The following is a 13,271-nucleotide window of genomic DNA, read 5'->3' as shown; positions in this document are numbered from 1 at the left end:
AATTAGTGAGAAATAAATTATAAAGGTTCAAAATACGGAGATGGTTAACATTTTCTAGAGAAAATCTTTAAAAGGAAAGAATAAATAATAAGATAATAAAATATATATATTTAAAAGGAGGATGGGCCGGGCGCGGTGGCTCACGCCTGTAATCCCAGCACTTTGGGAAGGAGGCCAAGGCAGGCAAATCCCCTGAGGTCAGAAGTTCAAAACCAGCCTGGGCAACATGGTGCAACCCCATCTCTACTAAAAATACAAAAATTAGCTGGGTGTGGTGGCGCGTGCCTATAGTCCCAGCTACTTGGGAGCCTGAGGCAGGAGAATTGCTTTAACCCAGGAGGCAGAGTTTGCAGGGAGCTGAGATACAAACACTGCACTCCAGCCTGGGCAAGAAAGTGAGATTCCATCTCAAAAAGGAAAAAAAAAAAAATAGAGAAGAATGAAGTTGAATCTGCCAACAAAATATTGAATAAACAACTGAAACAGAAACATTAAGAAAGGGGAAAGAAGAGAACATCTCTTAATAAAGCACATGGGTTCAGCTACTGACCACTTCCATGAATTTGGCTGTCTTTAACATGCCCTTCTTATAGTTCCACTTCTTCCAAATATATGTTATCTACACATATATTAGATATTGTTTCTTATATTGTTAACCCTTGTGTTTATTCTCATTTGGTAAAGCAGTAGAACCAAGAGAGAACAAACCAAGTTATTTCGAAATGTGAAAATTTGGGGGGTCACAGGATAGAAGGCAGGAGCACATCAGTGGGCACAAAATCCCAGATGAATACCAACCATTTCTCAGCTTTTGACCCTTTCAATCCACTGCATGATGCACCAAGGATGTTCAGGAAAGTAAAATGGCACTATTTCATCAATCATTTCCAAGGCGTCTATAAAATGCTGCCCTGTTCAGGGAAGAAGGGCATTTTCCCTTACCTAAAATGAAAATCAGCTTAACAGAAATTGAGCTTAAACATTTTACCCAACTCAGTAATTTTGGCATTTGTAAATTACCTGATGGATACATACTTGTTTCTTATCTAGAAATTTAAAAATCTTACAGCAGTTTTGTAGGGTGAAAAATCTATTTCTGTCGTTGACCCAAGTATTCCCAGTAAGGAAAGAAAAGCTTTTATTGTATTAGATCCTGGCTGCATTAAAATTATCTTTAAATATTTTGACTTCATCTATTTGTTAAAACTATCAAATAGTTTACTTAGCAAAATAAATATTTAATTCAGAAAAGAAAATAAAGCAATTACTGTGTGTAGATTCAGCCATATACTTAGAAGGTACCAACTTAATTGCTCAAACAGAGGTGAAGGCTTTCTTTTTCATTCTATGGTCACATTCCCTTTTAGAGTCATATGTGTATGTGTGTGTATGTGTCTGTGTATGTATAATTTATATATAATTAATGTATAAATATATGTTATATATAACATAACAATATGTTATACATATGACATATATAAATATTTATATTCATTTACTTATTTGTTATACATTTAGTGACTATCAACAATATGCAAGGTGCTAAGCATGTCACTATGTTAACAACTATGAAAAAGCCAAAGAAGCTTTGAGCTTGGAATCTAAAAGGAGAGACAGAAATCAAAGTTTATTTCTGTCTACAGAATTAGTTTATTAAAATATTAATAAATGATGTTTGAGAAAATTATAAGTTGTTATGAAAGCATAAACCACAGGATATGACAAGTCTAGAGATTTTGATAAAGCTTTTGTAGGGAGAATTTGAATGAATCAAACTAAGAATTTATGAAAATTGGGCTGGTAAGGAAAAGGGATAAATTTATTCTAGGAAGAAAAGGAATGGCAGAATGTCCTTAGGAAGAAGTGAGCATGAATTATTTGCTAACAGTGGAAAATGCTAGGAAATTACGTGGAGTGCAAATTACACACCCAAGTAGAGATGTGAAAGTGCATAGGAAAACATGCAGCATTTAATATGCATTTAAAGTATATTATTAATAGCTTGAAAATAAATACATGAATGAATGAATGAAGAAAAGATTCAGCAGATTTTTTGCTATCAAGAGGAGCAGAAAATACTTATTAGACAAAAGTGAAAAATGCACAGAAAATTGAGTTACTTGCCAAAGGGCATCTGGAAACATCAAGGAAAGAATTAAAATGAAGTGGAAAAGAAACACAAGCTTAGAGAAATTATGTTGAGACCAGAGGCTATTTATTTTTAAAATTGGAACACTTTTCTCTGAACTTATAATACATTGAAATTCATTGGAAATATTATTCGTACACATATCTAAGTCAAATATATAATCTACCAAATGGTTTCTGGCATATATTTTCCTTTCAGTCTTTTCTTCAGAGCATACCATGAAAATACATGAGATAGATGGGATTTATAAAAGGAGACATAGAGATTGTGGGGCTACATTATTTTGAATAAATAAGAGAAATGAAATCTAATTTAAAAACATATCACAAGATCTAACTTATTGTTATATACACAAAGTACATTTTAGTAGACAATATACAGATAAGAATGTTTCTTTTAAATCAACATTTGTTGACAATGTTCTCCATCATCCTCTATTATTCTTATTAGTTGTGTCTTATTTTTATTCAATTTTTTTCTATTGGATTTTTTATGAGAGATTAGTTTGGTTATAAGATTTTAAATATAACAATATTATATCAGAATACATATTTCAATTCAAATGAAATCTTTTTCCAAGTTTACAATCAACTATGTCCTTCCATAATTTAATTTGTTGAAAATAGGAAGCATACTGGTAGTACATTTTAGTAATTTTAAAATCCTTTAATAAAGGGAAAATTATATTTTGGCTTTGAGAAATATCATCTTCAATAATAAAAACATTCTTTCATATTTGTATTTATATTCATAGAGCATAAGGTATTCACTCTATAGTACGTTTTTAGATTTGCAAATATTTTTGAGTAGAACTTAAAATAAATATCTAACTTCCCAATATCAAGGATGGTGTGAACATCAGAAAGCTACCTTTGTTATCCTAAAGCAACTTAGGTTTTGTTGAGAAAATATAATTAAAAACAGTCTTATTCCAACCCTGAAAACCTCTCTACAGGGGTAAAAGAGAAAAAAAGCAATTTTATTATTGAATAAGCATGAAACCAGGATGTGATGCACATCACAGGCAATCCACTAAAGAGAATGCAGACAGAAAGGAATCTCACCCTTTTATATAGCCAAACAGATACAACCTATTACATACACCTTTTCATTGTTGTGAGATCATCATAGGATGTAATGTACTTACATAAACTTGGATGTTCTTACAGCACATAGGCTATATGGTATAGCCTATTGCTCCTAGGCTACAAAGCTGTACATGTTACCAGATACTGTAGGCAACTATAACACAATGGTATTTGTGTATCTAACAATATCTAAATATAGAAAAAGTACATGAAAAATACATTATAATCTTATGAGACCACCATTGTAATATGATCCATTGTTGAACAAAATGTTGTGATGCAGCACATGACTACATAGGCCTTTTAGTAATTATTCAATCTTCCTAAATAGCTTTTCTCAGTTTTGCAATTCAGTAACATCCATGGTCATCATCTAATATAAAAGTCTTGGCCAGGCGCAGTGGCTCACGCCTGTAATCCCAGCACTTTTGGAGGCCAAGGCGGGTGGATGATGAGGTCAGGAGTTCGAGACCAGCCTGGCCAACACGGTGAAACTCCGTCTCTACTAAAAATACAAAAATTAGCTGAGCATGGTGGCAGGGGCCTGTAATCCCAGCTACCTGGGAGGCTGAGGCAGGAGTATCACTGGAACCTGGGAGGCAGAGGTTGCAGTGAACTGAGATCATGCCATTGCACTCCAACCTGGGCGACAAGAGCAAGACTCTGTCTCAAAAACAAAAACAAACAAACAAAAAGTCTTATTATAAGGTACAAACTGAAAGGCACAGATTAAACTTTGAGGGTTTAATGTATATAACTATTATTATTTTAAGTCTTGAAGACAAACCTAGCCTATGCGTATTTTTTTTTTCCAGAATGGGATCTAAACCAATAGCTCTATGTTATAATAGTCAACAAAATATTCATGAATGATAGAAATTCAGTTTCATGTATCAATTTATACTTAGATGGGAGAGAAGTTACATCACAAAGTTAACTAAGTAACAGTAGACCTGTTTTTTGTAGTCTCTATCTTTCTATTTTTCTATTAGCTGGAATGTTTATGTTTCCGATTAAGCCAAGTAATTGTTTTTGTTTGTTTGTTTTACAAGTAGGGCTTGTCTTAGTCCATTGTGTGTTGAGATAGCAGAATACTAAGATGGGGTAATTTATGAAGAAAACTATTTCTTACATTTCTGGAGACTGGGAAGTCTAAGGTTGAGGAGCTACATCTAGTGAGGTCATCGTGCTGGTGAGGTCATCATAACATGGCAGAAAGCACCATATGGCTCATATTTCTCCTCCCTTTCTTATAAGGCCACTAATCTCATCACGGGGGCCCTACTGTTATGACATCATCTGTCACTACATCCCAAAGGCCCTACCTCCAAATAGCAACAACACATAAATTTGGGAATTAAATTTCTGACACATGGAATTTGGGGACACATTCAAACCACAGCCAGGCTTGAGTACTTGGATGCATATTAGTTTTATTTTGTTATCAACAATTATAATGAAGACGGTCTCACCTTTACTCTTTCAATAATGAAACTGTTGGTTATACAATTCCAGGTCCTGTTTCTGCTGGGAGGACAATTTGAGCTAACTGGAAAGGGGATTGTGAGAACCATTACTGGGAGTACAGAAAGAAAAGGTCATGTAGCAAATAACTTTTGATTCCTAGTAAAATATAATTCTTAAAGTAGTAAAAATAAACCTACTGGAAATAAGACAGCAAGACCATCTAAAATGTAATATGTTCTCTAGATTACCTCTTTATCTGAATTCAATACGAAGATCAGTTACTCTTGAAAACTTAAATTTCAAGGCCTTGTGAGAACCACAGTCAAGTCTTCCCCGGGTGCTGTCTCCACGTGGGAAGCATGACTCCAGCTGAGCTGTTTCTCTTTTGTTTTGGTTTTGGTTTTTGTTTTATTTTGTTTTAATCTCTGATAGCCAAACGAGTGATCAGTAGCACTTGAAGGCCTTCTTCCCAACATGGTGACTGCATTTTTTTTCTGGAATACCTTTTTGTAGATGAAATTTCCTGGTCCACAGAGATAGCCAATTTCCACTGGCGTGTCCTTCCAGATCCTATTGTCTTTAAGTTTCAGGGTTTCTAGGAAAGAGATAAACCCTTTTAGGCATTGGAAATGGTTAGAAGAGGATTTGCTTATATCAGGCACAGGACGTGCTCTTAGACCCAAATTCATGGGCCTGCCAAATGTAGGTTCAAAGAAAAGATTCTGTGCTTGAATGCAGAGGCAGGAGGAAAAAGACTAATGATAAAACTCTGGAGATTTTAACCCAGTACATAGCTGAGTCTTAGCTAATTATTTTTTAAAATTTAATTTATCTACTTCATTTATCTGGAGGACTAAGGAATATAAGGTGTATGATACTTTATGGAAATCAGCACACGTTTGCATAAATCCTAGGTACAAATAAAATAGCTTTCTCTGTCTGATTCAAATATTGTGGTATCCCAAAAGTTAGAACTAAGGTTTTTAAGAGAGTCTTTACCATTGCCTGAAAATCTGTTTTTATGTTTTGTTTCATTTTTTTGAAGAGGTTAAGGTCTCAGGTCATCCAGACATCACACACACAGTAAACAGACAAAGCTCTTACCTTTTACATGTAGTTCTATGAAACTCAACTACCAAAAGGTTCCTGGTAGTTATTCAGAGAGCATTTCCTGTGTTTTATTAGGAGTAGCATGTAAATAATTCTGCTGATGAATATCACATCTCTCTAATATGTTCGTATTAAAAAAATCTTTTTTGGTATGCAGGCTCAGAGTCCAGTGACTTTAAAATTCATCTTTTTTTGAGATGATTTGTTGATGACATAATAACCCTAACCAGGCCGGGCACGGTGGCTCACGCCTGTAATCCCAGCACTTTGGGAAGCCGAGACGGGCAGATCACGAGGTGAGGAGATGGAGACCATCCTGGCTAACACGGTGAAACCCCGTCTCTACTAAAAATACAAAAAATTAGCCAGGCGTGGTGGTGGGCGCCTGTAGTCCCAGCTCCTCGGGAGGCTGAGGCAGGAGAATGGTGTGAACCCGGGAGGCAGAGCTTGCAGTGAGCAGAGATGGCACCACTGCACTCCGGCCTGGGTGACAGAGTGAGACTCCATATCAAAAAAAAAAAAAAAACCCTAACCAAAGCAAATAAAGGTTTTGATATAGGAATTATTATTGTGTTAGGGCATTCCCATAGTCCAGTTAAATTTCCTTTTTCTTTCTTTTGAATTTATTCTTCCTGTCTGACTAAAGTTTTGTATCCTTTGAACAATGTATCCCCAATATCTACTGCACCTCTAGTATCTGGTAGCCAGCATTCTACTGTTTGCTTATAATAGTTCAACTTCTTTAGATTTCACTTACAAGGGAGAGCAATAGCATAATGTTCTCCAGCCTCATACATGTCGCCACAAATAACAAAATTTCCTTAATATTTAAGGCGGAATAGTACTACATTGCACACACACACACACACACACACACACAAACACACACACATGTTTTCTTTTTCCATTCACCTGTTGATGAACATATTGGTTGATTCCATGTCTTGGCTATTGTGAATTATGCTGCAGTGAAAATGTGGGAGTACAGATATCTGCTAGACATGCTGATTTCAATTCTTTGGATGTATACCCAGAAGTGGAAATTTTTGTATCACATGGTAGTTCTATTTTTAATTTTTTTTTGAGAAACCTTTATACTGTTTTCCATAATGGACGTACTAATTTGTATTCTCACTGACAGTGTGCAGAGATTCCATTTTTCTCTTCACAAACTTATATTTTCTTTTGATAATACCCATTCTAACAGGTGTAAGGTGATATCTCCTAGAGCAAAGGAAAAACTTTTCTTTCCCCCTCTGAAAGTTCACTGAAAATCAACTAAACTAAAGGAAGATTAAAGGAGAAAAGGCATGCAAATTTTATTTTGATGTGTATAGGATGAGGAACTCTCACTAGAATAATTACTGAAAAACCCAATGGGGTACAGATGAGTATTTTTTTTAATACGGGAAAAGGAGTTGGCGAAATGTGGATGATTTTAAGGAGGATAATGAATGACTTGTAGGGGACTCAATGGGTTTGGAAAACATACAGTGGCCTAGGACAAAGTCTGTTTGGGCTGCAGAGCAGACAATGGTTTGCCACCAAAGTCTGTCCAAGTGTGTTGACAGACTTCAGGTTTTCTTCCTGAGATACCAGTTCAGTTAATGAAAACTCAGGGAAAGTACCAGAAATAATTGTTTTCTTCTTTGGTGGGTCTGATCTTTAGGCACATAACAGAGTATCAGAGTAGAGCTTCTTCCAGCCTCTGCTGGTCTCCAAGGGTCATTCATTTAAAATAATCAGCAAACTATGGTGCTATATTTGGGGGTAAAATTCCCTGGTCTCCTTGGCTCCTTATGGTTTTAATTTGCATTTCTTTAGTGATATTGAACATTTTAAATAAACCTGTTGACCAATTTGAATGTCTTCTTTTGAGGAATGCTTATTCAGATCTTTTGACCATTATTTAATGAGATCATTTGTTTTCTTATTACTGAGTTGTTTGAATTACAAATATATTTACAAATATACCTTTTCAGACATATAGTTTGTAAAGCTTTGCTCCCATCCATAGATTGTCTCTTCACTCTTTTGATTGTTTCCTTTGCTGTTCAGAAGCTCCTTAATTTGATTCAATCTCATTTGTCTGTTTTTGCTTTTGTTGTCTATAACTTTGAGATAGATCAAGTTTCTTTGAATCTCTTATATAATTTATTTATTTCCTTTTGTGAAACATGTTTTTGAACATTAAAAAATGTTTCTTAATGCAGTATAAGTGGAGCTTCTAAATTTGGAGTCTTCTATGTTTTATCAACAGCTCTTGAAGCTCTGTCAGCAAAATGAATTATTGATATTTTAGCAGGCAATGGTAAAGTTCATAACAAATCAGCCATCAATTTTCCAAGAGTTTTTTAGTTCTCATGGAAGTGAAAAATCCTTTTCTTTTTAATTTATGCTGTTGCATGACAGACTCAAAACATATATATGTTTTGTACTATCAAAAGTACTATGAATACTTTTGAAAATGTACACAAATGCATTTTAATTCCAGAACCAAAGAAAGGCATCTCTAGTATCTGTTATTATCTCCTCTCCTTGTGGAGACTTAATTCCAGGCAAAACAGAAGCTTCTATCGTTTTATGAAAAGTTGCTATAGCATGGGAAGCCTTAACTAGGACACTTGTTTTCCACGTGCATGACCCATAAGTAAACATTATTAAATATGCAATATGAGCATAAACGTCACATAAATCAGGTCAGACTTCTCAAAATTTTGATTCTCCAAAGGTGGGAAAGAAGTTATATTCAATTTCAGCTTTTTGTAAGCTCTTCATTTTATAGGGACCAGACCCAAGGATCTGGAGAATTATGCAAATGAGATGTATTGTTCATGCTGCAAAAAGTGGAATCCATTCTCTACAATACTGTGCTAAACCCTAAAACTATTTTTTTTTTTTAGTAGTAGTGGTAGTCCACTTATATCTGCAAAATGGACTAACACTTAGATGTAACACTTTGCGGCCTACAGCTATAAACCAATGACCTCAATACTTTGCCTCAGTTGAGCAATGCTGCAATTTGTCTACTGAGGCCTTATGCAATTGTACCAAGGCCAAGACATCAATTTTTCATTGCTCTCTAGTTTCTGAGGCTACCAGAAATTCATCTGTATTTGAATAACTATAGATGTTTCTGGTGGGAAAGGTTTGTGTGAGTGTTTTTTCTTTTTTTGAGAGGGGTTGTTATTGCTGTTTATTTGTTCGTTTTATAAACAATTAGCCTGGTGCAGCTGTGAGAAGAGGTCCACCATCCTCCAGACCCCAGAACTGTATATCCACCAACAGCTTGCACCATGCTCCTGGAAGAGCTGCAGGCACTCAACACCAACCTGTGAAAGCAGCTGGGAGAGGGCCCATGCCCTGCAAAGCCACAGGGTTGGTGTTTCCCAAGGCTGTGGGAGCCCACTTCTTGCATCAGCATGACCTGGCTGTGAGACATGGATTCAAAGGAGATAATTTGGAACTTTAAGGTTTAGTGACTGCTCTATTGGATTTTGGACTTCTATGGGGCCTGTAGCCACTTTGTTTTGGCCGATTTCTCCCATTTGGAACGAGTGTATTTACCCAACGCCTGTACCCACATTGTACCTAGGAAGTAACTAACTTGCTTGTGATTTTACAGGCTCATAGGCCGAAGTGACTTGCCTTGTTTCAGATGAGATTTTGGACTTGGACTTTTGAGTTAATACTGGAATGAGTTAAGACTGTGGGGGATTGTTGGAAGGGCATTCTTAGGCTTTTAATTGTGAGAACATGAGAGTTGGGAGGGTCTTGGATGGAATGATATGGTTTGGCTGTGTCCCCACCCAAATCTGATCTTGAATTGTAGTTCTTATAATCCCCATGTGTCATGGGAGGGACCAGGTGAGATAAGTGATTGGTTGCGGTGGTTTTCCCCATTCTGTTCTCACAATAGTAAGTTAGTTCCCACAAAATCTGATCGTTATATAAGGGGATTTCTTATACAACCGCCCTTTGCTGGGCACTCATTCTTCTTCTTGCCACCATGTGAAGAAGGATGTGTTTGCTTCCCCTTCCGCCATGATTGTAAGTTTCTTCATGTCTCCCCAGACATGCTGAACTGTCAGTCCATTAAGCCTCTTTCCTTTATAAATTACCCAGTCTCGGGTATGTCTTTTATTTTTTATTTTTTATTTTTTTTGAGACGGAGTCTTGCTCTCTCACCCAGGCTGGAGTGCAGTGGCACGATCTCGGCTCACAGCAAGCTCTGCCTCCTGGGTTCATGCCATTCTCCTGCCTCATCCTCCCGAGTAGCTGGGACTACAGGCGCTCGCCACCGCACCCAGCTAATTTTTTTGTATTTTTAGTAGAGGCGGGGTTTCCCTGTGTTAACCAGGATGGTGTCCATCTCCTGACCTTGTGATCCACCCGCCTCGGCCTCCCAAAGTGCTGGGATTACAGGCGTGAGCCACTGTGCCTGGCCAGTCTTTGGTATGTCTGTATTAGCAGTGTGAGAATGGACTAATGCAACCATCTCTATCAAATTTGCTTTTCTTCTTTACTGTAAGTATGTGAGTATAACAAAGTAAGTGCCCTCTTAAAATTTATTCCTTGCTTTTCTTATATTTGTAATAACTGATTTTATTCCTTTTTAATGGAGCTCTCAGTAAAAGATACCCTTTTGCATGTGGTCATGGCTTACCTTTTTGATAAACAATTTTTATTGGTTCTATAGCAAGTACAACAAGTATCACTAGAGCCAAAAGTGAAACTTTGTTTTCATTTTCAGTTTGGAGTGTTTTTCTGGCACAGTGTGAGACTGCTGTCTTCTTACATAGCCCTTTTCTTTCAAAAGGCACATAGTAGCTAAATTAGATAACTTTTTTCCCAAGGAGCTCCAGAGACATTCACAGTACAAAATAAGGTAGCCTTTAAGTTGCACAGTTCTCTCCCAAGAAGATGTATAGGAGAATCAGGACAAGGTAAGAACACATGTTCCTCAGATCCTCAGAGGAGTTATCTGTATGGGAACTGGGGGAAAAAAAGAACAAGTAGGAAAAAAAATGGACATAAAATACCAGCAACTTGTATTAATCTATTACCAAAAGAATGTGAGAAATTATTGAGAAAACTACAGAAAAAGTAGCACCACTTGTAGCAATTCTCGCATCTGAGAGTCCCTAAAATTAAATCATTTTCCATTTATTCCATAGCTTTCTGGACTTCCCTGATTCCCTTGTCCCTGTGCCTCCTGTATCCTCCTCAGTCTACTTCTATGCTTCCTTTTCCAACGTCATGGATTCTTCTTTTTCAACCCTTATAGACTGGCCAGAGTAGAGATTATTCCCTTTAGTAAAGAATGCTCATTGATCAGTAAACACAGTAGGCTTTAATATTTTTTTCTTCTTTGTCTTTCTTTTGATGATACCCAAACCTAGTAGCTACTGATAAAACTCAAGTGATATTCTACATTCGCCATCCTATTACATTTTCTGTAATTCTGTTTTGTAGCCTGCAAAAGAGACAAGGCAAAGGTATTCAAGGTCAGAAGGCTATTTCATCTGCCATTGGATCTATGCCAATAAACTTTACAAATGTCTCAGTGAACAATTAATGATCATGAATTGGGGGACTCACCCCCCTTCTGGGCACACCATTATATCTTCCAACTCACATTTCTCAGCAAGCGTTCAACTCGAGCTATTAGCAACTGTTGTCAATGTGTCTCTTAAACTATTAGGTCCTTTCATAGTTGTGTGTGGGTATTGGAGGGGAAGATGTGTGTCAGATAATCAGCTTCCCTTGTCCACCAGAACTCCCCGATGAAGTCTTTGGAATCCTATTGTTCTTGTTCCATCAAAGGAACAAAGCTGACTAGTTAGAAAATCTCATAGAGGAGTCAGTACACATCCCCGTGTGTGAAGCTGTAAAGCAGTTTGCTTTGCACTACTTCAACTTCTGAAGCACGGGAAAAAGAAAAAGTTTATAAATGAATAATATTAGCTTGCAAGGAAGGCATATAGATGAACAAGGAACCCTCAGTAGCTTCTTGATGGCATCAGCTTTTCTTGCAATACAAATAAAAGCAGGTTTTTCTCTCACTGAGACAAGAGAAATGTAAATTATATAGCGTTTTGGTTTCCTTTTCTGTGTCTACATTTATCAATTTAATATCTTTTCTGTTTGCCTTTTTTTTACATGTGACAAGTGCAGCTACTCTCCATCCTGTTGTCTTCATAAAAGACAGCCTTTTTTTCAAGTTCTCATATTTTCCTGATTAGGTCTCCTTATATCTTCTGCTTTTCTAGCTACATGGTACATGGATAATAAGGGACTTTTGGAGGGGGAATCAGGGCTAAGACATAGAGTGAAATCACATGAGGCACTCAAACCTGTGTCCTCAAAATAGAGTAGATAATAATGTTTTTCCCTTATCCCTCTTTTCAGGAAAATCTCCTGACAAAGATATCTTAGTTAATTTATGCTGCTGTAACAAAATTCCTGACACAGGATAATTTATAAGAACAGCATGTTATTTCTCATAGTTCTGGAGGTTAGGAAGTCCAAAATCAAGGCATCAACAGCTTTGTTTGCCTGGCAAGAGCTCTTTCTGTTTCCAATATGGCATCTTGTTACTGCATCCTCCGGAGGGGAGGAACACTGTTCTCACATGACAGAAGGCAGAAGGGCAAGGGAGCCAAAGTTTGAGTGAAATTTCCTTTATAAAAGCCTTAATCCCATTCAGAAAGAAGAAAACCTCATGGCCTAATCACCTGTGAAGGCTTCACCTCTTAATACTATCATATTGGCCATTGAATTTTAACACAAATTTTGGAAGGGAGACTTTCAAACCATAGCAGGAAGAAACCATTCATCCAAGAGATCATTAACTTCCCTTCCCCAGACTCATTCTGAGGTAGTGAGTGATACAGACAAGATGTCTAGGGGAAGCAGGGGGAGTAGCCACTGCAGAAAAAGGGTCAGAAGGGTTCTGTGAAAGAAAAAGTACCTTTAATTCTCACATTTCCTGTTCTATTTTGCTTTTTTTCCTTTTGCCTATCCAAATTAATTTTTTTCTGAGAATAATATTGATTACATAAATACTAGTGATTCATTTGTTTTAGATGGTGTCTGTATTAGTTTGCTAGGGATTGCATAACAAAATTCTATAGACTGAGTGACTTAAAGAGCAGAAATTTATTTTCTTCACAGTTCTGGAGGCTGGACATCCAAAATCAAGTTGCCAGCAGGGTTGGTTCTCAAGATACATCTCTCCTTGACCTGCAGATGATCATCTTCCTACTGCATCCTCACATGACCATGGCCTTTTTTTCTCTGTGGTTTCCATCCCTGGTGTTTCTTCCTCTTATTATAAGAACATGAGTCATATTAGGTAAGGGCTGTGTTCTTAAGACCTCATTTGGCCTTAATTATCTCTTTATGCTGTATCTGTAAGTACAGTCCCATTGGAGGTTAGGTCCTCAACCTATGAA

At 36.8% G+C, this 13,271-nt stretch overlaps 1 long non-coding RNA gene across 1 annotated transcript in view; it reads left to right on the top strand.

Annotated features, from left to right (window-relative positions):
- Positions 1–4,752: 4,752 nt before the first annotated feature.
- Positions 4,753–13,271, top strand: part of LOC109026523 (uncharacterized) — an 83,807-nt gene continuing 75,288 nt past the window's right edge. The window contains exon 1 of the long non-coding RNA XR_002005521.3: positions 4,753–4,834. This is a non-coding gene — a long non-coding RNA (uncharacterized lncRNA). The remainder of the gene's footprint in view (positions 4,835–13,271) is intronic.

This window comes from Gorilla gorilla, chromosome 3, assembly GCF_029281585.2.
Source record: "Gorilla gorilla gorilla isolate KB3781 chromosome 3, NHGRI_mGorGor1-v2.1_pri, whole genome shotgun sequence".
NCBI lineage: Eukaryota > Metazoa > Chordata > Mammalia > Primates > Hominidae > Gorilla > Gorilla gorilla.
This window is presented reverse-complemented; position numbering and strand designations above follow the sequence as displayed.